At 38.5% G+C, this 23,775-nt stretch overlaps 1 long non-coding RNA gene across 1 annotated transcript in view; it reads right to left on the bottom strand.

Annotated features, from left to right (window-relative positions):
* Nucleotides 1-2,551: 2,551 nt before the first annotated feature.
* LOC122788898 overlaps nt 2,552-23,775 on the bottom strand; it is a 41,653-nt gene continuing 20,429 nt past the window's right edge. Inside the window, exon 2 of the long non-coding RNA XR_006362753.1 lies at nt 2,552-2,921. This is a non-coding gene — a long non-coding RNA (uncharacterized LOC122788898). The remainder of the gene's footprint in view (nt 2,922-23,775) is intronic.

The following is a 23,775-nucleotide window of genomic DNA, read 5'->3' as shown; positions in this document are numbered from 1 at the left end:
CCTATTGGATGATACCCTTGGAGACAAGCTCAAGTTGTATTGCTTTACCTGCAAAGACTGAAAATTTTATTTGTATTTAAAAGTCAGGAAGCCAAGACAACAAGGAGATAGCATGTCTTTAATCAAAAGCAAATGCCTTCATATGTATATTACAGTGACATTTTTTCTGAAAATTATTTGTAATTTTGAATGTTTGTCCCTTGTGCAAATTTTTATTTTTTTTAATTATTTGGTAAGGAACGCAACTAAAAAACTTTATTACTTAATTCTGAAGGTATGTGGCTGATAGTGTACGTGTTAGATTAAGGATTTATGCATTTTTTTCTAGTTCCTACAACTGTGCAACATTTCTCCACGTATTCAAATATTTATAGGTCGGTATATCTTAAGGATAAATAGAAACATATGTTCTTGTTTATTATTTTTTACTAACTGGTGGAAGAGCATCAAAAATCAAGAAGAGAATGTTGTTGGCACTAAATGTTTACCATTTAACTCCTTATTTTGGAAAATAATGTGTGGATGTTCATTCAAAAAAAAAAGGTAAGCCAAGTTTTCATTTCTGTGGGTAAGAATGCACTGTAAAGGCAATGGGTTTAGTCAGAAATGGCTGAAATCTTCAGGAATCAGTGATTGTTGCTCTGATCTGTAATTGTAAAGTAACAAGCTTACCTGAATATAGCAAGTGCTGGCCATTACCCTAGGAATCAGTCTGTAGTTATGATGTACTAAGCCCAAATGTATCAGATTTGGGATTCAAATTTCATACTGCTGGTCCTGTCAAATACAAATCTTAGAGCAGCAATTTGAAAGTTAAAGCCTGTAGTCCTTTATATGTCACACTATCATCCAGTTATACTTCATGTTGCAAATCGTGTGAAAAAAGCAAAAATAAAGTAATGTGATATTTCAAAAGAGCCAGACCTGGTGTATGGAGAAACAGCTTCAAGCAGAAATTAGTGAGTGGGCTACTTAAATTACATTTAATTGCATGTGACACTACTGGGTCAGAGTAAAGGGTAGGAAAAGCAATTTGCATTGAGAAGAATGTGACATTTGAAGAGAGTTGTCCTGTAAAATGCTATATGTAAAAAGACGCCAGCACATATCTCATATATGTCTTACTTATGTCTACAATGGAGGTACAGTAAAAACATATTATTAAAACTGTAGTGATAATATTCAATTTCAACCTGATTTATTTAATTTGAGTTTACCTATTTGATTTACTTATTTTATTGACTAAATTTACATTATGCCGCTGTGCTGCTTATTGTTGCTATTGGTTCTTTGTTAAAGCACCTAACTAAAATCAGAGTTGAAGCTGAAGTTAAGTTTTCTTGCTCCTCTATCTTTACTCAGCCTTTTTGCAGCCATCCTTAAAAATATACCATATAGAACATTTAGCAATATCCAAAGTTTCAGATTTTATGTGCATCTTTTTTTTCATTGCAGAGTACAGTTTTTAACTTAGCTGAGAAATACGCAAGTCATTCATTCCTTCACTGGTGACTAATCTGAGTCATTTCTTCTCCATAAGCACTAGTCCATTTCTGATCCCCAACCTAGAATGAGACATTGAGAAATGTGAGACAGAAGGATCATAAACATGTAGACTGTAGTAATAAAGCCAATACAGTTCATATAGATTGATATAGCCTTGACTACATAGATTCATAGGTTCATAGATTAGTACTAGGCTACCTACCCTTGCGGGCCTTTTCAAGCCTAGCCAATTACCCCATGTGAGAATCAAACCCTGCACTTTGTGTCTATAAGTTAAACAACTATTATGCCATCCTCCCACCCCAAAGTGAATGGAGTTTACGTAGGGACTTGAGCACCTGCTGGAGCTGGCAGAAGAGAGGAATGATAAGGCAGAGACAAGGAATATGCATCCATGTACACTCGCCATGACTGAAGTCCAGTTAGACAGCAGGGCTCATACAGAGGTGCAGCTGATAAAGGAAAGGCCTTTGACTACATTGCATGTGGGGATGTGCACATTAAACACAGAACCAGTTACATGCCACCCACTTCAACATTTTTGGGCATGTACATAAAGCAAAGGCTGTGTTCTTCCTGTCACTCATCTGGTCAGGATAAAATAGATGGAACAGTTGTGGGTTCAGTTCAAGCTTATATAATCTTCCTATTAAACAATGTCCCCAGGCCTCTACTGAAAATGGAAATATATCCAGTTAAAAATAAAAAATAAATAAAACTTTATTACACACAAACTCATCAGGACTGACGTTTAGTAACTTAAACTTAAATAAACTTATAATAAACAGACCGACTACTGCACTCATACATGCTAACACTCTGGCTGTTCTCTCAAAATGGCACTACTGCCTACATGTGCTCACTATTTATATGCACAAGCCTGCATCTGGAAAGGGTTCTTAAAGTTACACACATGTGCTCTGTTCTACATTCTCTCTCTTTGAGAAATAGATCATATACCAAATACCAGTAATGAATGACATGCAGTTATACAGAACTAATTCTATGACATGCAATCTTACAAAATCAAACACATATAAAACAATCATGTCCAGGTTGCTGTTTATTTTACACTAGGTCTAGAAATATGACCTGATCATGTAACATAAAAATCGAAACTGGATCTAGCAACTGTGATTGTCTTCAAGAAATGTTCAACTTGGGACATCATCAGGAATGGGAATGGATACTGAGGCATGTTCTTCAGTATGAACATAGTCAGGGTTGCTCTGAGATCTAGAGTCTGTATCACAGGTACAATGCTGCAATATCATTTCAGACACCAGACGAAGATGCCCGCAGTTTCTCCTGTACTCTATACCCTCAGATTCCATTAAGTAGGATCTCGGCTCAGCACATGTGCCTCTCACTTGACTAATTCAATCAAAGCCTTTCACCATTTGCATCCTCATTATCTGAAAGAATTAATAACACTGTAATGTAATTAACTGGAAACAACTGAAATGAGACTGAAACAAAAGTCTTTATCTGTTAATTACCCAAACTCATGCTGAACAGGTGCCAGTCTCTCCTTTATGGGCCAAGTCTTGTGTACTTTTCAGAATAAATTCTCCAAACACTGTAGTTCATTTAATAAGACTTTATTATGTTCACAATATCTGAATACGGTCTTTATTATGATGATAAACAATAACAAATGCTGGGATGCTGGTTAGTAGTAACAGTGCTGCTAAATATATCCAAAGTTACTGCAAGTCATATTCTTATTGTCCTGAACAATGTAAACTGAAATAGTCTTTATTTGACCTGTCTTCTGTACTCAGGCTTGAGTGTCTGTATTGTAGCTTAATCTGCTCTGTAATGTCAGGCTGAATAAACTGACTGACTGATCTCCCTAACTGTATCTGAATTATATTTTAATAATACCAAAACACTGTAATGCTTTACATGCCTTCTTAGCCTTGGTTCTCATGCCTTGTCATGTTTTGTAGTCTTTTAGGGGCTTAGCTGTCCCATTATCTAACATTTCCTTGATTCTTCCCTTGAGAAAGAGAACAGAAAAAGAATAGTCTGTAGCCTTCCCTTGGGAGCTTTTATCTGTCATGCTAGACCAGCAAGATTATTCTTCCCTACTGCTTAACTGTCTTTTAAATGAAACACATTTTACCTTTTAGTCTGGCTAATGCCTAATAACTACTTTAAAATGGAATCCTTAATCTAACAGTTGCCCCTGAGGCCCTGACGAAAGTCTACAGGGACCTTCTTCTGAAGTTACCTTACATCTGTATTAATATCTACTATATACAGCTTTATGCTACCCGACTCAATCTTAAATATTCTTTATTTGGTAAATAAACCTGCAATTTTAATTTTGACCACTAGGTGTCACTTGAGTAATTATGGGGTGTTTAGATTAAAGTCATAGGTTTATAGGTTGGTACCAGGCTATTGGCCCTAGGGCCTATACAAGCCTAGCCATAACAATTCTCTGGATATTTCTTCCCACAATATTTACTTCCCTGAACCCCTGTATAGCAGTGTGACTGATGTGATCCCCAAGGTGAATTTCCTATCTCCCATCCAGTCATCAAAGTTCCTTTTGAAGAGGGCCAAGGAGGCACTCTGCTTGACATGTATGGGCAGTCTATTCCAGAGTATGGGGAGTCTTTGTGTAAGGGACCTATCCCTCCAGCATGTTTTGTTCATTGTGATGACAAGGTTTAGATCCCTGGAGCATGTGGCTCTGAGGGATTGAGATTTCTTTAAGTGGAGCATGTCCAATAGCTCAGGGTTTGACATGGCCTTATATGTTAAGCAGAGATCACCTATGAGTAGACGATATGCCACAGATTATAGCTGGAGTTTTTTTTAGACAGTCAGCATAGGGCATCTGCTTTAGGCCTGTGATTTTTTTGTGAGGTATTTCTGCAGCCTTTCCAGCTGTTGCAGATGTCTTGTGAGGTACATACCAAATGGGGAGTTGTACGCTATAAAAGGTCTAATGAGGGATGAGTACAGTGGGACAATGACCTCCTTTTATCTGGATGAAAAGCCCTTAGTGATGAGGTGTGCCACATAGAAGGATTTCCTGACTGTTGTGGTGATGTGGTTATCAAAGGTGAGACCACTGTCCATCTGTATCCCTAAGTCTCTCATCACACTTTCGGTGTTTAGCGTACTGCCACCTATGTGGTAATTCATGGGTACATGGTTTTTCCCAAAGGTGATAACTATTCATTTCTTGGCAATAAGCTTGAGCCCATGGCTCTGGCATCAAGCATCTGTTTCTGTAAGGCCCTTTTGTAGAATATCCACATCATTTGGGGATTCAATAATGGCTCCATGATAACGCATTCCATGCCCTTGCACATGAGGCTCGTAAGTCTTTTAACTTTATGATTAAATTATAACTAGCTAATTGTTTTTCTTAAGCTGCTGAATATACTTGCAATTCTAATTTTGACCACTAGGCTTGAAGTCTGTTAACTTTATGATTTAATTTCCATATTACCTAAATTCATAGTTTTTAGATTAAGTCTAAATTCTGATGTATGAGTGATATATCCAAGGCCTGTACATTATTCTGAAAATGAATATATTTTAATTCTGTGGCTTTTAAAGATGATTAGAAACTGCCATACACTTTCTTAAGTTAGAGTACGAACTGTTAATCCTGCCTATTTTTTTTTCCATATCTCTGTTTGCTGTAATGGCAAAATTACACTATTTTCCTATGTTTTATACCTTACGAACTGGTGCCTTAGTGCACCATGATGTCTCTCTCATATAGCAAATGAAACCTTTTTTCTGTTGTTTATAGATTTAAATCTTTAAACACTGTGCTGTTTCTTTTTATTGTATAGCCTATCGAGCCTGATGGCTATTTTCTGAAGACTAATTGAAACTGGCACTAAAGAGATAACTCTATAACTGGTCTTGAAGCATAATTACCATATACCACATTAACTTGTGTCTATATATTTTAATTTATATTTGCTCTATAATGATACTTATCTTTTTTAACTTTTATGTGCTGTAGTAGAGGTCTGCCTCCTAAATTTGTGTCTGAAATATTCTTTGAATATTTATGAGCTATAATAGTTTACTAAAACCTATTCTTTCTGTATTTCAAGTCTATACCTTTGCATTTTCTGTTAGTGTCTTTTTTTTAACTTTATGACTAATGTACAATAATTATGTAAAGTGTACTGTAATATGTAAATTAATTAACAAATTAAGCCTGTCACGTTATGCCTTGAGTATAATGAATAACTATTACTGCCTATTATTTATCTTAATAAGCCTGTAATAAATAATTATGTCACTCTACCCTTAACTACTGACTGAATAATGTGAAGGATGATGGAGTAGAAATGTATGATGTAATAAGCCTGTTACAAATAAGTTTGTCACTTTACCCTTAATTAATGACTGAATAATGTAATTCTGTTACCCTTAAAACTAATGAATAATGTGAAGTAACCGAGTAATAATTTTATATTCAGAAATTTGACTGAAATGTACTATACTGAACATGCATAACTGAGTATGAATGTCATATTCTGAATCTTGACTGAAATTTACATTAGCGTGATACATATTTATACTGAACATTTAAAATAGCTGTGTATATTCTGGAAACTAGCTAAACTAACACTAAAACTATTGTTGTACAATTGTCTGAAAACATGAAAACATTTTGACAGTGTTACATGAACACAGATAAAAAATGAACTGAAATCTGTTTTCCTACTAAGTCCACAGCCAAAGCCAAGAAAACATCTAAAATGACAAAACTACACCAGCACCAAGGGTAAAATTGATGCCTTTATTGAACAAGGTTAAGCGCTTTCATCTACAAAATACTTAGACTTCATCAGTTCAGTAAGTATTGTCTTAACATAAATAAACTGAAAACTAGTGCTGTTGTACAATTGTCTAAAACATGAGAACACTTTTACAGTGTTACCTGAACACAGATACACTAAAATCTGTTATTGTTATATTCTGGAAACTAAACTATTAATATATTTTTGTCAGTATTGCCTGAACATAGATAAAAACATAAACTGAAACTAGTACTGTTATATAACTGTCTGAAACATACATACTTGCTTTAACTTACACATTTTAACTTTAAACAAACATTGAAGAAATAATTGAAACACATAGACAGTCAACTTCTGCACCACAGCTCTTGTCAAATTTTACTCTGCATTGTCCTAGTCACTGCTGAGGTAAAGGAAGGTCTGCTTTAATGCTGAAGTGTCTTTTTTTATATTTAGGCCTCTTAAACCTCTTATTTTCATTTCTTGTGCAAGGCTGGGTGACTAAAGTTCTTGACTGTATTTAGTATTAGGTCCTTAAAATAGCATTTGCATATTTAACAACTATAAACTGATAGCATTGCTTATTGCCCTGACCTTATTTATATTTTTTCTGCATGAAATAAACATTTGCAGGTTAACAATTATAAAGTGATAGCATTGCTTATTGTGCTGATTTTATTTACATTTTGCTGCTAATAAACTCTTGCAAGTCTGTAAGGAAACTAACCTCAAATGAAACTTAAGTAGTAATGTAACACTGTGCATTTCTGCACCTATACAAAGTTAATTTTAACTGTGTAACCTTTTACATTTATTCTTGTGACCCTCATATTTTAACATGTCGTTCTGTAAGTGAAACCCCATCTACTGTCTCACCATAACCATTTCTTTACCTGACATTTAACTTTTCAGTACTACTAAATGCTGCAATAATTTATTATTACTGTCTACAATTTTCTTGGATAAATAGTAAAACTGTAACTGCATTAAACTGATCTTTACTATACTGTATTATGGCATACAATACTGTCTTTAATTCACCTTGCTAAGCTGGCTGTAATCCGATTTGATTTGCTTGGTAAACTGCCATTTCTGTATGTAATATATACAGTCAAACTGATTACTACTTTTATGCATAGGATCTGAACTGTTAACTGTACTTTCACTTTTACAATGTAGCATTGACTTTAAATTTTACATTCTGTAAACTAGCAAAACATTATTTTTGTCTCTGTCTATTTTAAGATATTGTTAATGCATTGCAATATTTTAATACAAAGCTCTTAACTAATAACTGCTAAGCAAAACAATAACACAAAAATTAATTTGCCAAATCAGTAACTGTACACTCTTTATTCCACAAATTAAATTGACTGCCATTTATGATATATTTTACAAGACATAGATGTATATGGTTACCCTTTTTTATTAACTGGCCAAACCAAATATGTCTTTCTCAGCACTTAGCTGTGTCAGCTGAACTGGAATTTATTTTATTTTTAACCCCTGAATCTGCATGGTTCTATCATAACCAATTCTTTAAAATCTGTACATTTGCACAAACTACTTCATGCAAAATCTTGCAATTGTCTTTTGTGTGCACTACTGCCCTTCTTTCAATCATTGCCGCCTCACAGCAAGAGGTTCTCCGGTTCGATCCTCGGCTGGGGTGCCTTCTGTGCGGAGTCTAAGACTGCCCTTCTTTCAATGAACGAAGAAATCTGTTCAATTTATCATAGCTGGACTTCTGAAAGTAGCACTTCTTAAAGAGCTGGGCTTTGATTGCTCTGTTGTTTTTAGCATTAGGTACCAACAAACTAGAACTGATAGACAAGGTTGTTCTGATTTGCATAGAATAAAAGTCTCTGAGCAGACAAGCCAAGTAGATTATCACTGGGTATATTTCTGGGATTACATAAATTCAAGAAGATATTAGTATTGCCACACTATGACCTTTCTAGCAATTGCTTTGCACTCTGTAGTTCACATTCAGCAAAGCCGTTTGACTGTGGGTATTCCAGACTGCTAGTAATATGGATAAAGTCCCACTCTTTTGCAAATGTATGAAACAATTGACTGGTAAACTGGTACTGTTGCCAAAAATAACTTTGTGTGGTCTACCATGGACTGAGAAATGACATTCCACTTTAGTAATAACAACACTGGGCATTAGGTTAGGTAGCAAATCGATTTCAAACCAGTTTGAATAAGAGTCTGCCAATACTAAGTAATGCTGATTGTTCCACTCAAATATGTCAGTGGATACTATTGACCAAGGTAGTTCTGGAATCTGGCTTAGATGAAATGTCTCTTTTTGCAAATGTAGTTTAGTACTATTGCATACTGAACAAGATGAAAGCACTTTATCAATGTCTTTCAAAAGAGAAGGCCAAAATAGTAGTCCTCACACCCTTTTTTTGTAGGTTTGGAATGTGGGTGGCTACAATGTAAAATCTGAATATATTCATGTTGCAAGGAAGTAGGAACAATAACTTTGGCACGTTTGTAAATAATACCATCTTCCATCAGCATCTCATCTCTGTATGGAAAATAAGGTTATACTTCTGGCAGTACATAAGATTGCTTTGACGGCCATCCAACATTGATGAAGTGGTTGAGCTTCTGCAAAACTGGATCAATCTTTGTAAGACCTCTCAGCTCATCAAGTCTCATAGTAGAATAATTACACACTTCCCCATCATCAAAGTCAAAAGTATCTGCATCAAGCTGTTCTGTGGTATTTCTGGGCAATATGGATAAAGTATCCACCAGATAAAGAAGTTTGCCTTTTGTATAGAGCATTTTGAAGTTGTATTTTTTGTAATCTGGGCATCATTCTTTGTAGTCTTGCTACAGTGGTATGCATAAGTTTTTTTAAAATAGTGACTAGAGGTTGATGATCAGTTTTGACTTGGATAGCTCGGCCATAAATATAATTATGGAACTTCAAGCATGCGAACACAATTGCCAAAAATTCCTTCTCAATTTGAGCACACTGCTTTTCAGTTTGGGTAAGAGTTCTAGATGCATAGGAAAATCATCTTGAAGAATAACTTTACCAAGACTGAACTTTGAAGCATCACAGGAAAGAACTACTGGTTTGTGGACATCATAGTATCTCAATATAGGTGGGTTGGCAATTTACTATTTGATGCTATCAAATGCTCTCTGGTGTTGTTCCAACCATGACCAGGCAATATTTTTGCTATCAGATCACTTAAAAGTGCTGATAACTCACTAAAGTCAGATAAATGTGCCCAAATAGTTAACATAAAAAGAAAATGCTGTAGGGCTTGGACATAGTCTGCAGCTGGCATCTCAAGAATGGCTGCATGTTTGGAAGGGTCTGGTTGTAAGCCTGTACTTGTAAATAAAGGACCTGCATAATAACTTCTGCTAGCCTGAATTTACATTTCAGAGGATTATGTTTCAAATTCACTTCATGCTCTGTCCAGAACTTTCCTGAGGTTGCTGTCATGCTCTGCTTCACCGTCACCTCGAACCAGTAAATCATCAACTATTATTGCACACGGATAGCCCCAAAAAATTTGCTCCACTGCACGCTGAAAGACTTCACTGGCAGAATTTATTCCAAAAGGCATCCTGAGGAATCTGTATCTACCAAATGGAGTACTGAATGTAGTCAGTAGTGAAGATTTGCAATCAAGCATTACTTGCCAAAATGAACTCTTTGTATCTAAGACAGAAAAAAAAGTGGCACTTGGCATGAAGGCGGCAACCTCCATGACTGTACACATAAGATGATGAGGTCTCTTTAATGCCTTGTTCAAGTCACTTGGGTCTATGCATATGCTGATTTCATCTGAACTTTTCTTATAAGCAGCTACCATGGAAGACATCCACTCAGTTGGTTCTGTGACTGGACAAATCACATCTTGATGCACCCTCTTGTCTAACTGGACCTTGACTTTGCCCTGCATAGCTATTGAAACTTTCTTCACTGGTCTGACCACTGGACTGAACTCTGGGTCTGCTTTCATGGAGTACACAACTGGAGGTTTGCCTAGCTTGCCATTGAAAACATCCACATACTCTGAGAAAATAGCATCACTGAAGCTGGAACTGGGACTTGTTTACATGATGGACTTCTTTGGTAAAAGAAGGCAGTTCCTTCTCAAACTGTCTCTGAGACCTAATAATGACTGCACATGTCTTCTGACTACATAAAATTGCAAGCTGTAACTGCTCCCAGCTGAATAGCATGAAAGCACTATGAAGCCTTTGGTTTGAATCTCTTCACCTCCATAAGCAACAAGCTTCGCACAATTAGCCAAATTAAGTTGCTCACTAGCTCTCACTCTAGCAAATATTTCTGCTGACATAACATTACACTTTGAACCACTGTCTACTTTGAGCTCTGTGGGTTTACCATTGATCAGGACAGTTCAAAATACTTTATTCTTTGCCAACAAATTTAGTGAATTAACCTTTACACCAACCACTGATACACCATCTACGTAGAAAGTAGGAATGCAGCTTTCTACATGATCAACTTACTTTTTTGAGTGACATTTCTTATAACTGAATGATGCTTGCTTGATTTACAAAACTTTTGAAAGTGGTTCCATTTTTACATGTGTAGCATTGCTGATCAAATGCTAAGCACTTCTATCTTTTAGACTCATGACTGGCACCACAATTATGACAGTTAACAATAAGACTTGACTTGGATTTTGCTGACTCACCCTTATACTGCCCTGTGCATGCCCATTTTGCTGAGCTAGTCTTAGAACGTGTTAAAAAGTTATGGGACCTTCCAAGGGAACCAGTAGGGACTTCAGCTACCATGTGCTTAGGCTTGCTTCTTCTTGCAAAATGCTGCATCTGTCTATGCTTCCTTTAGAGGCTGCTGAAACCAAGCTCTTATCACTTGCAAATATACTTATGTGCCTTTCTTTGAGCTCATGGATTTGACAAATCTCTATAGCATTGCTTGATATTAAATCACTGTCATGAAGCAAAATCTTTCTCACTGCAGCATTATTAGCACCAGACACAAGCCTGTCCTTTATTAACTCATCTTTCATATCACCAAATCTGCACATTTTAGCCTTATTTCTCAAGTTAGTAATATAAGCTACAAAGGTTTCACCTGGCTTTTGGTCTCTTGTATAAAATAGGTGTCTCTCTAATGTAACATTTGCCTGGGGGTTACACAGTTTTCTAAATTTATGTTTCAAGCACTCGGGGCCTTCTCTTAATTCAGGCTGTACAACAATACGGGAGTTTCCCCTTCTCCTACATATACTGCTGGTGTATACACAAATGAACGCTCTCTTTCAATGGCTTCTGACCCAGATAAGTTAAACAAAATGAATTCCCTTGTATGTGCATCTTTGTCAGAAAAAAAGCTGCTCGCAAGAAAATATTGTATACCTGCTCAAATACTCTCCAATTCTTGGCAATATTATGATCAAACATAAGTGGACTGGGTCTGCAAAATGTCTCTGCCATATCACAACACAGCAGTGAAGGTGCTTGGAATTATGTACAAACATACACACATAAATATTCCAGAACTTGTAATTATGCCCAACAGCACAACAGACTCTTTGAAATAACTGCACTTTGGCAAATAAGTCTCCATAGCACAAAAATACTTTAAAATCACTGTTCTTCGCAAAATCACTCTGTGTTAGTATAAGAAATACTTTGAAATGACTGTACTTTACAAACTGTACACAGCAGAAGAAGCTCAGAGTAAGAAACACTTTGAAATGAATGCACTTTGCAAATAAACTGTATACAGACAAAGAACTTTACAAAATGGCTATACTTTGCAAAATAACTCTGTACAGTGTAAGAAACACTTTGAAATGGTGACGCTCTGCAAATAAATGTACATAGCACAAGAAACTTTTTGAAATGGCTGTACTTGGCTGCACTTTACAAAATAACTGTACTTTGCACACGGCAAACTCTTTGAAATAATTGCACCATACTAAAGCACACACTCTGCAAACACTTTGCACACTCTGGGATACTTTAAGCAACTCTAGTTTTGCTTTGAATGGCTTTGGTCAATGTGAAACAGTAGTTTATGCCCAAAACAGGATCATTTACTAAAAATATGCAGGCACATTGCTTTCTGAGCATATTTTGCCCTTTTATAGTACTCTGTATGCCCATTTAACCTCTTATCATGCTCATTGTACTTTTCTTGTGCTTGTTTTACTTTAAACATGCTCATTATGCAATCTGGAGGTAATTCTGAGCCCCATATAAATATTTCTGATAGTTTTATCAAATATCATGGTTTTGAACATTATTTTAATTAATAATATGTTTTGTGCCTTTTGTTTGATTAATAATGTATTTTCTGATGCTCGTTTGATTAATAATGTGTTTTGTGCCTTAGGAATGCTCCATTTCATTTCCTTTTCAAAATAAATCATCTGTGCATGTTTTGGTTACTTGAAGTTCATTTCTGGCCCTTTTTGTTTGTTTGAGCACTGTATCACCCAACCTGCTCAATATACCTTCACTGTCAACTCTTCACCTCGTGGCTTAAAGAAGTTGCACTCTCCATCCCACGTCTGACACCATGTCACTCGTCTGGTCATGATAAAACAGATGAACAGTTGGAGGTTCGGTTCAAGCAACTTTATTACATGCAAAACCATCAGGACTGAGTCTTAGTAACTTAAACTTAAATAAACTTATAAACAGACTGACTACTACACTCATACATGTTAACACTCTGGCTGTTCTCTCAAAATGGCACTGTTGCCTGCATGTGCTCACTATTTATATGCACGTTCCTACATCTGGAAATGTTTCTTAAAGTTACACACACACATGCTGTGTTCTACACTTTGTAAGCACATGGATAATAGCTTCCACTCCTGGCTAGCTTAGTCTTTACCCTTCAATACTTTGAGCTCTATGGATGTCACTTTGTGAGAATACATGGGTATAAGGAGCAGCCAGAAGAGTTAAGGCTTGATGATTGGTGTCTGGGAAAAAACAGAGTGTATTGATAATACTAAAAACTCAATAAACTATTTTTCACTTTAAGAAATAGGATATCTGAACTACTCTGATACTAACCGTTTATAAATTTCAGATTTCAATGAGAAGTTTACTTTACAGAGATATTTGGATTTACATTAGATGCTTACATATAATGGATCAATATAATTTTGCAAATACTGAAAGTATTCACATGTCCTTCTAATCATCATCAACCTCCTTTTCTCATTTTCACATTAGGTCGGGTGTCACATCAACTGTTACCATTTCTTTTAATTCAGATCCACTCTGTTACCTTCTTTGATAGCCATGCCTGATTACCTCACATTTTCTCTCACACAATCCATCCATCTTTTAAATGGAGGTTCTCATGTCCTCTTGTCTCTTTCTTGTCTCTCCCAAATCAGCTTTACCGAATCATCTTCCGCTGTGCTGTACATGTGACTGAACTACCTTAATCTGATCTCCCTGATCTTCTCTGTAACTATATTAGCTTCTACTCTGATGTTATCTTTTCTTTGTCTTTTCCACAGTGTACATCATACTCTCCATCTCAGTCACTTTATCTCCAACACCTAAAGCTTCTTCAGCTGCTCTGCCTTCACTGTCCAGGTCTGATACCATACAGAAGCATTGGTCCCACCATTGTTTTTTACACCTTACTCTTCAGCTTCTTTGGCATTCTTCTGTCACAAACTATCCCTGACACTTTGTACCAGATTGCTGAAGTACCACTGATCATAGCTTTGACTTCTCATTCAGACTTCCCTTTACCTCTACCACACTTTTTAAAAATGTTAACCTGTTTCACATTTTTTTGCTTCTATCTCAGTTTTAAGTTGATTTTGATTTCTCCAATTTCCTGCCATGACCACTGTTTTGTCTGTATTCAATTTCATCCCATGTGCCTTCAGTTTTGTATTCCAGTCCCATATAATTTGCTGAAGTTCCTGTTTAGAATCTGCTTTTAGTGCCACATAATCTGCATGTAGCAACTTTGCTGATCTCTCCTCTCTGACCTCTTTGCTGGTGTAGTCCATTAACAATATGGAGAGGAGTGGGCTTAAAGCTGAGCCACTGATTCTACAGGAAACCCCTCTGTAAGTCCAAACATTGCTTGCTCTTTCATTGTGTCCCTGTAACACAGCTTGCATTAATTATGCTAATATTTATGGGACTTGGAACCATTGCAGGATTGCCCAAATCTGCTTTTTTGAGACCTTATCAAATGCTTTCTCCAAGTCTAGGAATGCTCAGATGGACTCTTTCTTCATATCTGTGTTTTTTTCTCTACTGTCTGTCTCTGTGCAAACAAAAGGTCAGTTGTACTGCATCCTGAGCTGATTTGAATCTGAACTGCTCATCTTCGTCTAACTTTCTACTATCTTGAATAGTCATTTATCGGTCACCTTCTCCAGCACTTTCATACAGTGTGAAAGAAGGGTGATACGTTAATACTGCCCACAGTTGTGAATATCAACTTTTTTCTTGTACACTGGCACTAGACTGCTTATTCTGTAGTCATATAAGATATGCCGGACTATGCATCTCTCACTCTCAATCCCTCCCTCTCTCTCTCTCTCTATATATATATATATATATATATATATATATATATATATATATATATATATCTACAAATATATATCTAGATCTATATATATATATATATATATATATATATATATATATATATATATATATAGTTTCATAGATTCATAGTTTAGTACTAGGCTATCTGCCCTGGGGCATTTGTAAGCCTAGCCATAGTGATGTGGCTTTTGTCACCCCATGAAATGGTACAAAAATGCACAGAATAGATTTAGAATACTGTGCCTCTGTCTAGTAATGACACAATGAAGGTCCCCTTATATAATAGAATTAGTTTACTGTGCCCCTATCTAGTAGTGACACAGATGTGACCCCTGGGGTAAACTTACGATCTCCCATCCACTCATCAAGATTTCTCTTGAAGAGAGTTAGTGAGGGGTTCAGCCTAACATGAACTGGGATTCTGTTCCAGAGCATGGGAAGCCTCTGGGTTATGAATCTATCCCTCCAGCATGTCCTATTCATACTTGTGCCGAGGTTTAAGACTTTGGCTCTCGTGGTTCTGACGGATTTGGATTTTTTGAGGTGGAGCATGTCCATCAGTTCCTGATTGGACATGGCCTTGTACTTCAGGCACAGAACACCTCTAAGCAGGCGGTATGCTACTGAATAGAGCTGGAGTTTCTTTAGTCTGGCAGAATAAGACATATGTTGGAGACCCTTGATCCTCTTGGTGAGGTACTTTTGTGGTCTCTCCAGCTGTTGCAAATGCTGGGTGAGGTACATACCAAATGGGGCATTGTACTCAATCATGGGTCTGATGAGGGAGGAGTATAGGGGTACAATGACATCCTTGGATCTGGATGTGAATCCCTTCATGATAAGGTGTGCAAGGTAGAATGTCTTTCTAACCACTTTGGCAACGTGGGTGTCAAATGAGAGGTCGCTGTCGACTTGGGCCCCTAGGTCTCTGATTACTTTTTCTGTACTCAGTGGGTTTCTGTCTATGTGATAATTTGTGTGTACTTTGTTTTTCCCAAAGGGGATGACTATACATTTTTTGGCATTTAGTTTAAGGCCATGACTCCGGCACCAGTTGTCCATTTATGTGAGGCCTTTTTGTAGGATGTATGTGTCCGCTGGTGTATCAACTATGGCAAATAGTTTGCAGTCATCTGCGAACTTTGTCAGCCACAACCCTCCCATGTTTGCTTTAACATCTGAGAAATAAATGCCGAATAAGAGGGGTCCCAGGACAGATCCCTGTGGGACACCACTTGTGACTGGCTTTGAGTCTGACATTGCTCCAGCGATTTTAACTTTATGGGTTCTGTCCTTTAGCCAGTTTGCAACCCATCTAGTGACATAAGGGCCAGGGAATTGTTATGGCTAGGCTTGTATAGGCCCTAGGGCTGATAGCCTAGTACCAACCTATGAACCTATGAACCTATGAATCTATGAACATTTAAGCTGTTGAGCTTATCTATGATGCCTGAGTGGGGTATTGTGTCGAAGGCCTTAGCCAAGTCCAGGTAGGCTGTATGGACTGCTTTGCCCTCATCAATGGCTCTAGTGACTGTTTCGAAAAAGTCAACCAGGTTCAAAAGGCAGGATCTGCCCTTTACAAAGCCGAACTGGGTGGGATCAAGTGTCTGTAGGTCCCCAATGTCTCTGTTTATGAGTTCCATAATGATTCTTTCCATAGCTTTGCAGACCAGGCTGGTTAAGCTTATGGGGCGGTAGTTCTCAGGGTCTGTAGAGGTACCCCCTTTGTGGAGTGGGATCACTGTTGCTGTACGCCAGTGTTCAGGTACATATCCTGTAGTAAGGCTAAGGTTAAATAGCCTTTTTATGTGCGGGTTTAGCTCCTTTTGGAGTTCATGTAGCATGCAACCTGGGATACCGTCAGGTCCCATTGATGCTGTGTTTTTAGCTTTGCTGAGGGCGGCTCTCACCTGGACATCTGAGATGACAGGGAGATTACATTCAGCTGGGATAAGTATTTCTTCTTTTGGGGGTGAGAGAGGGGAGAAATTTGCACTGAACCTGTCAGCCAGAATGTTGGCAATATCTGTGGGCTCAGTGTATTTTTTGTTGTTGTGAACTAACTCTGAGCATATCTGAGGGTTATATGGGTCTACTGCTTGTCATTGAATACCATGTATTCGAAAAAGAGCAGTAGAACGCTAAGTTATGCGAAAGTGCACTTATTCGAAAGTGCACTTTCGCAAACTCAGCTTTTACGAACGGATCGCACCACAGTGGAGGACAGCAGGAAAACATGCTATGTCTTCCACTGTGGTGCGGTAGTTACGGACCTTAGGGTTAGGGCACGGGTCATGGTAAGGGGATAGCCCTACTAGCTATCCCCTTACTATGACCTGTGCCCTAACCTTAAGGTCCATGACTTCCGCACCACAGTGGAGGACAGGCTATCCTCCACTGTGGTGCGGTAGTCACGGACCTTAGGGTTAGGGCGCGGGTCATGATAAGGGGATAGCCCTACTAGCTATCCCCTTACCATGACCTGCGCCCTAACCTTAAGGTCCGTAACTACTGCACTAAAATCAGTAGTAGCCCGTTCACTGAAGCAGGTTTCGCGAAAGTGCACTTTCGATTAAGTGCACTTTCATGTAACCCAGGGTCTACTGTGTGAGTTTGAAGAAGTGTATTTTCAAACTTATACAGTAGACCCATATATATATATATATATATATATATATATATATATATATATACTGCAATGAGTACTCTCAGGAACCATTACTCCCCTACAATATCTAAAAACTTGATGATATCTGTTATGACTTCATCTGTGCCTGCAACTTTTCCCTACAATATCTAAAAACTTGATGATATCTGTTATGACTTCATCTGAGCCTGCAACTTTCCCTGACTTCATCTTCCTCAGTGCACTTCATACTTTTTCTAAGGTGGATGAGTGGGGAGAATAGAATTTGCCTCTAGAAAAAAAACTACCAATAAATGCACTCATAGGAGAAGAAAGGAACTGTTTACTTGTCTCTGCCTGTTAAGGGATTGATATAATTTATTAATGTCATAACTCTGAGCTGATCAAGGACAGCTCATGGTGTTCAGTGGCTACCGGGCTGTAGTCCTCTCATTAAAAAGAAAAAAAACCCTCTTGTTAAAATTCAAAAAAGATGACGACTTTCTGTTTAATTCCTGGTTCTCAGAACTCCACACATTCACATGCGGATTCCCAAGAAAAGCCAATAATGTCTAGTTTTTTTAAAGAGAAAAATAATGTCTTAGTCCACTCACCAGGCTGTTTTCAAAACAGTTCAGCTGCAGACTTACTCCACCAATCCATGGCGTTCTTTCATGTTTTTGTTGAGGATGTAGGAAGCATCTCTCAATGACGATCTCTCTGGCCTGCAGCATGAAGCATCAAAGACTGTTACCAATTGGCTCAGGCTGTCTGATATGACAAAGGCAGCCTGAGACTTGATATAAAGGATGTGACTGTGTGAATATGGAATAATAAGTGTGGGAAGAAGGTATTTCTTTTAATTTATTTACTTTTTATTTTGAGTACAGAATGTTTTCTTACAGCCAATATGAGTAGGAAAGAAGCTAGTGAGTTAAAGGAAAGACTCATGTGCACTATTAACTTTTTTTAATAAGAAAATGCTGACTACCTTTTGTATTTCAGCAATGCAAAATTCCACAAAGAAAACTGATAGAGAATGTAAGAAAAATGTGTTTGAGGTAAAATAACAAATCTGATTTTAATCTGACAGAATGGTTGATGGTCAGACTGACTATGGAGGAAGGTCTTATCAGACAAGGTAATGACTACTAGTAAAATGCATTTAACTTATGAGTGTGTGTGTGTGTGTGTGTGTGTGTGTGTGTGTGTGTGTGTGTGTGTGTGTGTGTGTGTGTGTGTGTGTGTGTGTGTGTGTGTGTGTGTGTATTTATGTATGCATATATGTATGACGGATGTAAATGCCCTCAGCTGTTCCTGATTTACAGAATGTTTTGGATTTCATTTTTTTTTTGCCTTTTATTGTGGTCTGCTGATATCACTTGTCCACAATTATTTTAGCATTTTCCCAGATTCATTAGATAAAAAGTTAAGTGATATGGGAGTGCAGTCAATTGAATACTGTTTTCTGACAGCAATGAGCTGGCAAGATAAATTCCTATATGGCAGATATTTAAGTACGTCTTCATTCATAGGTTCATAAGTGTGTACTAGGCTAATGGCCCTGGAGCCTTTACAAGCCTAGCCCTTAGGATTACCCTGGCATCGTGCCACCTGACCTTAGTTCCCAGTGCCTCTCTTGAGCAGAGCCACTGGAGTGATCCCTGGGGTGAATTTTCTATTTCCCATCTACTCATCAAGATTTCTCTTGAAGAGGGCCAGTGAGGTGCTCTGTTTGACATGTATGGGAAGTCTATTTCATAGCATGGGCAGTCTCGAGGTTATGAACCTGTCCCTCCAGCACGTTCTGTTGACTATGGTAATTAGGTCGAGGTCTCTGGAGCATGTGGTGTGGAGGGATTGGGATTTCTTTAGATGTAGCATTTCTGACAGAGCTATGTCAGACATGGCTTTGTAAGTCAAGCAGAGATCGCCTCTAAGTTGGTGATATGAGACAGAGTATAGCTGGAGTTTTTTGAGTCTGTCCATATATGGCAAGTGTTTAAGGCCTAGAATCCTCTTTGCGAGGTACTTTTGTAGCCTCTCCAGCTGTTGCAGGTGTCTAGTGAGGTGCATGCCAAATAGGCCATTGTACTCAATGATTGGCCTAATGAGGGAAGAGTAGAGGGAGACAATGATCTCTTTCTTCCTGGATGCAAAACTCTTAGTAATGAGATTAGATATGCCACATAGAAGGACTTTCTGACCACAGTGGCAATGTGGTGGTCAAAAGAGAGGTTGCTGTCAACCTGTGTCCCCAGATCTCTTATAACGCCTTCTGTGTTCAGTGGACTATGATCGATGTGGTAATTCATAAGAACCGGATTTTTCCCAAAGGGGATGACAACACATTTTTTGGCATTGAGCTTAAGACAATAGTTCTGACACCAGTTGTTGGTCTCAGCGAAACCTTTCTGTAGGATTATCAACATCACTTGGGGAGTTAATAATAGCTCCCAACTTGCAATCATCTGTGAACTTTGTCAGTCAGAGTCCCTCCGTGTTGGCCTGGACTTCAGAGAAGTAGATACCAGACAGGAGAGGACACAGGACTGAACCCTGAGGGACTGCATTTGTGACTGGTCAGCAGTCTGACTTGGAATTAGCTACTTTCACACTGTGGGTTCTATCTGTGAGCCAATTTGCAACCCATATAGTGATATAGGGGTTGATGCCTAGCTTAGTGAGTTTTTCTATGATTCCTGAGTGGGGAATGGTATCAAAGGCCTTGGCCAGATGAAGGTAGGCTGTTTGTGATCAGATCTCACCAGTGATACATTTATCCCTCCAGTGTTTTCAGGAAGGCCATATATGATATGAGGTAAAACCTGATAGTGCTGGGGTTTTTTCTTTGTTTTGTTCTAGGGTGGTAGGTTTAGAATTTGAGCCTTGCCTAAAAGGCACTATCAGCATGTCATCCCAGGTAGACAGACATTGGATCCCCTTTGAATGACACCAGAGTTTAAGCCAATTGTTAAAGCTGATCATCTTATCTCTGTATTGTGGCATAATTCTTGGTGAAGGTAGGATACTGCTCAAGGTCATAATCAGAGAGCTCCTCTATGTCTCTTTTCATGTAGTCCAAGGAGTATGAACCACCTTGCTTGCCTTCATCCACAGCTCTGGTGACTGAGTCAACCAAGTTGAGCAGGCATGATCTACCCTTCACAAAACCAAACTGTGTGGGATCCAGAGTTTGGAGATTCCCAATATCCTTGTTTATTAGGTCCATCATGATGCTTTCCATAGCTTTGCATATCAGACTCATCAGGCTAATGAGACCGATAGTTCCCAGGGTCTGTAGTCGCTCCTCCTTTGTGGACAGGGATGACTATAGCTGTGCACCATTCAGTAGGGACAAAGCCTAAGGTGAGGCTGTAGTTGAACAGGGTACACAGGTGAGGTGCCAGTTCACTCTGTAGTTCATGTAGAACACAGCCAGGGATATTGTCAGGTCTGACAGAAGCTGTGTTCTTGGCCTTGAACAGTGCTGTTTTAACTTGTGCAGCAGTAATACTGGGTGCCTGGCAATCTACTGGTATTGTGATTGGTCTTTTGGGAGGGGGGGGGGTTAAAGCTGGCTCTGAATCTGTCTGCCAATACATTGGCAATATCTGTTGGCCTAGCATAGGAGGTACCACTGTGCAGTAGCTCAGAGCAAATCTGGGTATTGCCATGGAGATTATTTACATAACTATAGAAGGCCTTCCAGTTGTCTTTACTATCTGCTGCAATTCTGTTTTCATAGCTAGCTTTAGAGGATTTGATGAGGGATCTCAACTTTTTGTTGAGGCTGATAAGGGAGTTTTTCCAGTCTTGGGACTTCACCTTATTCCGTGTCAGTTTCCTCCTTCTGTTGTAGAGTTTGTTTATGCAGGGGACCATCAGATTGGCTTCCATTTTTTGGAGGAGAGTGTCTTGGTTCTATTGGGTATGGTAAGATCCATGCATTTGTGCACATGTTCATACAGTGCATTGGTATATGATTCGGTGGTCTTGCAACTATTGTCCATTTGCATGGGTGCAGTGAAGTTAGCCACCTCTGTTTTCAGGAGCCAAAAGTTAGCTTTGGAGAAGCTTTTCATGGTTGTTACCTTTGCTGGGGTGGGGGGGGGTGGATTTCCAAGATGATTAGTTTGTGATTGGCTCTAACCAGGGAGGAGTTGACTATTGGTGCAGAGCAACAGTCACCCATGTTAGTAATGACCAGGTCAAGGATGTTGCTACCTCTAATAGGGGTAAGAATGAGCTGGTCCAGGGCATTGGAATTAATGAATTCCAGGAAACTTTGGACAAGTGTATTGGTACATGAGTAGTTTTCCCAGTTAATGGAGGGGTAGTTGAAGTCCCCCAGTATGAGAGTGTTAGGTTGGGCCCTAATATTCTCAAGGGTGCTTAGGAACGTGGAGTGTGAGTTTTGGGACATGGTTGGGGACCTACAGCAGGCTACGACCTGAATTGCTGTCTTACCCAGTGTTAGCTGTGCCTGAAGTATCTCTGATGTGTTATGTTGGGCTACCAGTCTGGAGGTGTGTGCATCCATTATGAATATGGAAACACCACTGCCTTTGGAGCTTTGGTCCAAGTTCTGGGGCTGAAAGGTGCGGAATGAGTTATAGCCTGGTAGTGCATGGGGTGCTTTCTGCTGCCTTGAAACAGGTCTCTTTTACAGCACAAATGTTGATGTTCTCCATTTTAAGAAGTGCTTTGAGTGAGTGCATTTTGAGATTTAGACCTCTAGCATTTAGCAGCATGACCCTCAAATTGCATTTGTTTGTAGCTGTTACAGTGGTAAATTGGTCTTTGGAACACCGCCTAAAAAAGGGACTATAGGGGTGACAAGAACCTTGGCCAATATCCGGAAGCCCAGGGGTGGAAGATGCAGGCCATCTATGGCAAAGCATCAGGGTCTGTCACTAATGTCATCCCAGGCAGACAGATACTGGATCCCCTTAGAATAACACCAGAAACTTAGCCAATTGTTGAAATCAATCATTTTTTGCTTGTACTGTGCTATCATTCTGGGTGATGGTAGGATGCTGCTCAGGGCTAGGGTCATACCTGCTTGGGCTAGATAATCCAAGAGCTCCTCTGTGTCTCTTTTCATGTAGTCCAGGGAGGTACGTTCATTCATTCATTCATTCATGATAGCAATCAAACATATTAGTTATATAATAACAATCATACAAGTGGATGTAATTGATGGTCACATCTGTGTGTGAAGTGAGAGATTAAAATACCTTACTTTGGCCAATTGTTGTTATTTTTATTCTACTACATTCTGATATTTTAAGTATATTCAATAAATACATTTATCTTTAATTGCTGGGTACAGAGGATGTCTGTGAATGAAAGTGTTTGACACTATTGTCATTTGCTCAAAATAAGCAGTTACTCTGGCTTTGCAGAAGTAGTGTGGATATTTTTTTTCACTTTCTATCACAGTTAAACATCACCATTGTACTCAGTGGCAGTCTGTGCAGGATGTGTGTGTGTTAGCAAGTGATGATTGGCAGAGTGTTTCATCAGGTACTGTTGCCATCTCTCATCACTTGGTTCTTCCATTGAGTTTTTGGCTCTTCTTTCCTTCTGTGTCGATTCTAAATGCAGTCCTTGTCTCTGTATGGATTTAACAACGTGCTGCAGTTTCTTTTCTCAGACCCTTAGCTATATAATATATGCATCTAGACATTCATTCTTTTACTTTTCATCCCAATCTAACATCAGAATGGTACACAGAAGAATACTATGATTTTTTGGAGGGGTAGAAAAGTAGGTACTATTCCTACGTAGGATTTCATTATATTTGTATTTATCTTCTCAGTTTATTTGGGAACTACTGTTTGCTTAGACTAAATATTAAGCTTAAACCAAAATGTACTTTTCATTAAATCAAAAGTTTGTAAAAAAGATCTAAAATACACCTCAGAGCATCTACAACTCTATGACTCCTGGAGGCCCAGCGGACCCCAGTCCCAAGGCCTAATTGAATTACTTCCTGCAGACTTAAATTGCACTAGAGTCTTGGTCGGTTACAGAGTGTTACAAGCAAGGGGGAGCTAAACAGTATAACAAAGTATGAAAATATAAGAAAAACATAAAATGTATAAATGGTGCGGGGGCTAGGATGAGGGGAAAACTGGGGAGGGCTCTAGCAAATTGAAGTGGGGAGAGAAGTAAATAACAGAAGATGCATGATGTCTTTATCTAACGTTCCATTTTGCCTAAGGCTGGCTGTGTATATATTTGTATATCATGAGTAAA

The sequence above is a fragment of the Protopterus annectens genome, chromosome 1.part2 (genome assembly GCF_019279795.1).
Source record: "Protopterus annectens isolate FY-2018-M chromosome 1.part2, PAN1.0, whole genome shotgun sequence".
Lineage (NCBI taxonomy): Eukaryota > Metazoa > Chordata > Ceratodontiformes > Protopteridae > Protopterus > Protopterus annectens.
The sequence above is the reverse complement of the archived record's forward strand: the minus strand, read 5'-3'. Positions and strand labels throughout refer to the sequence as shown.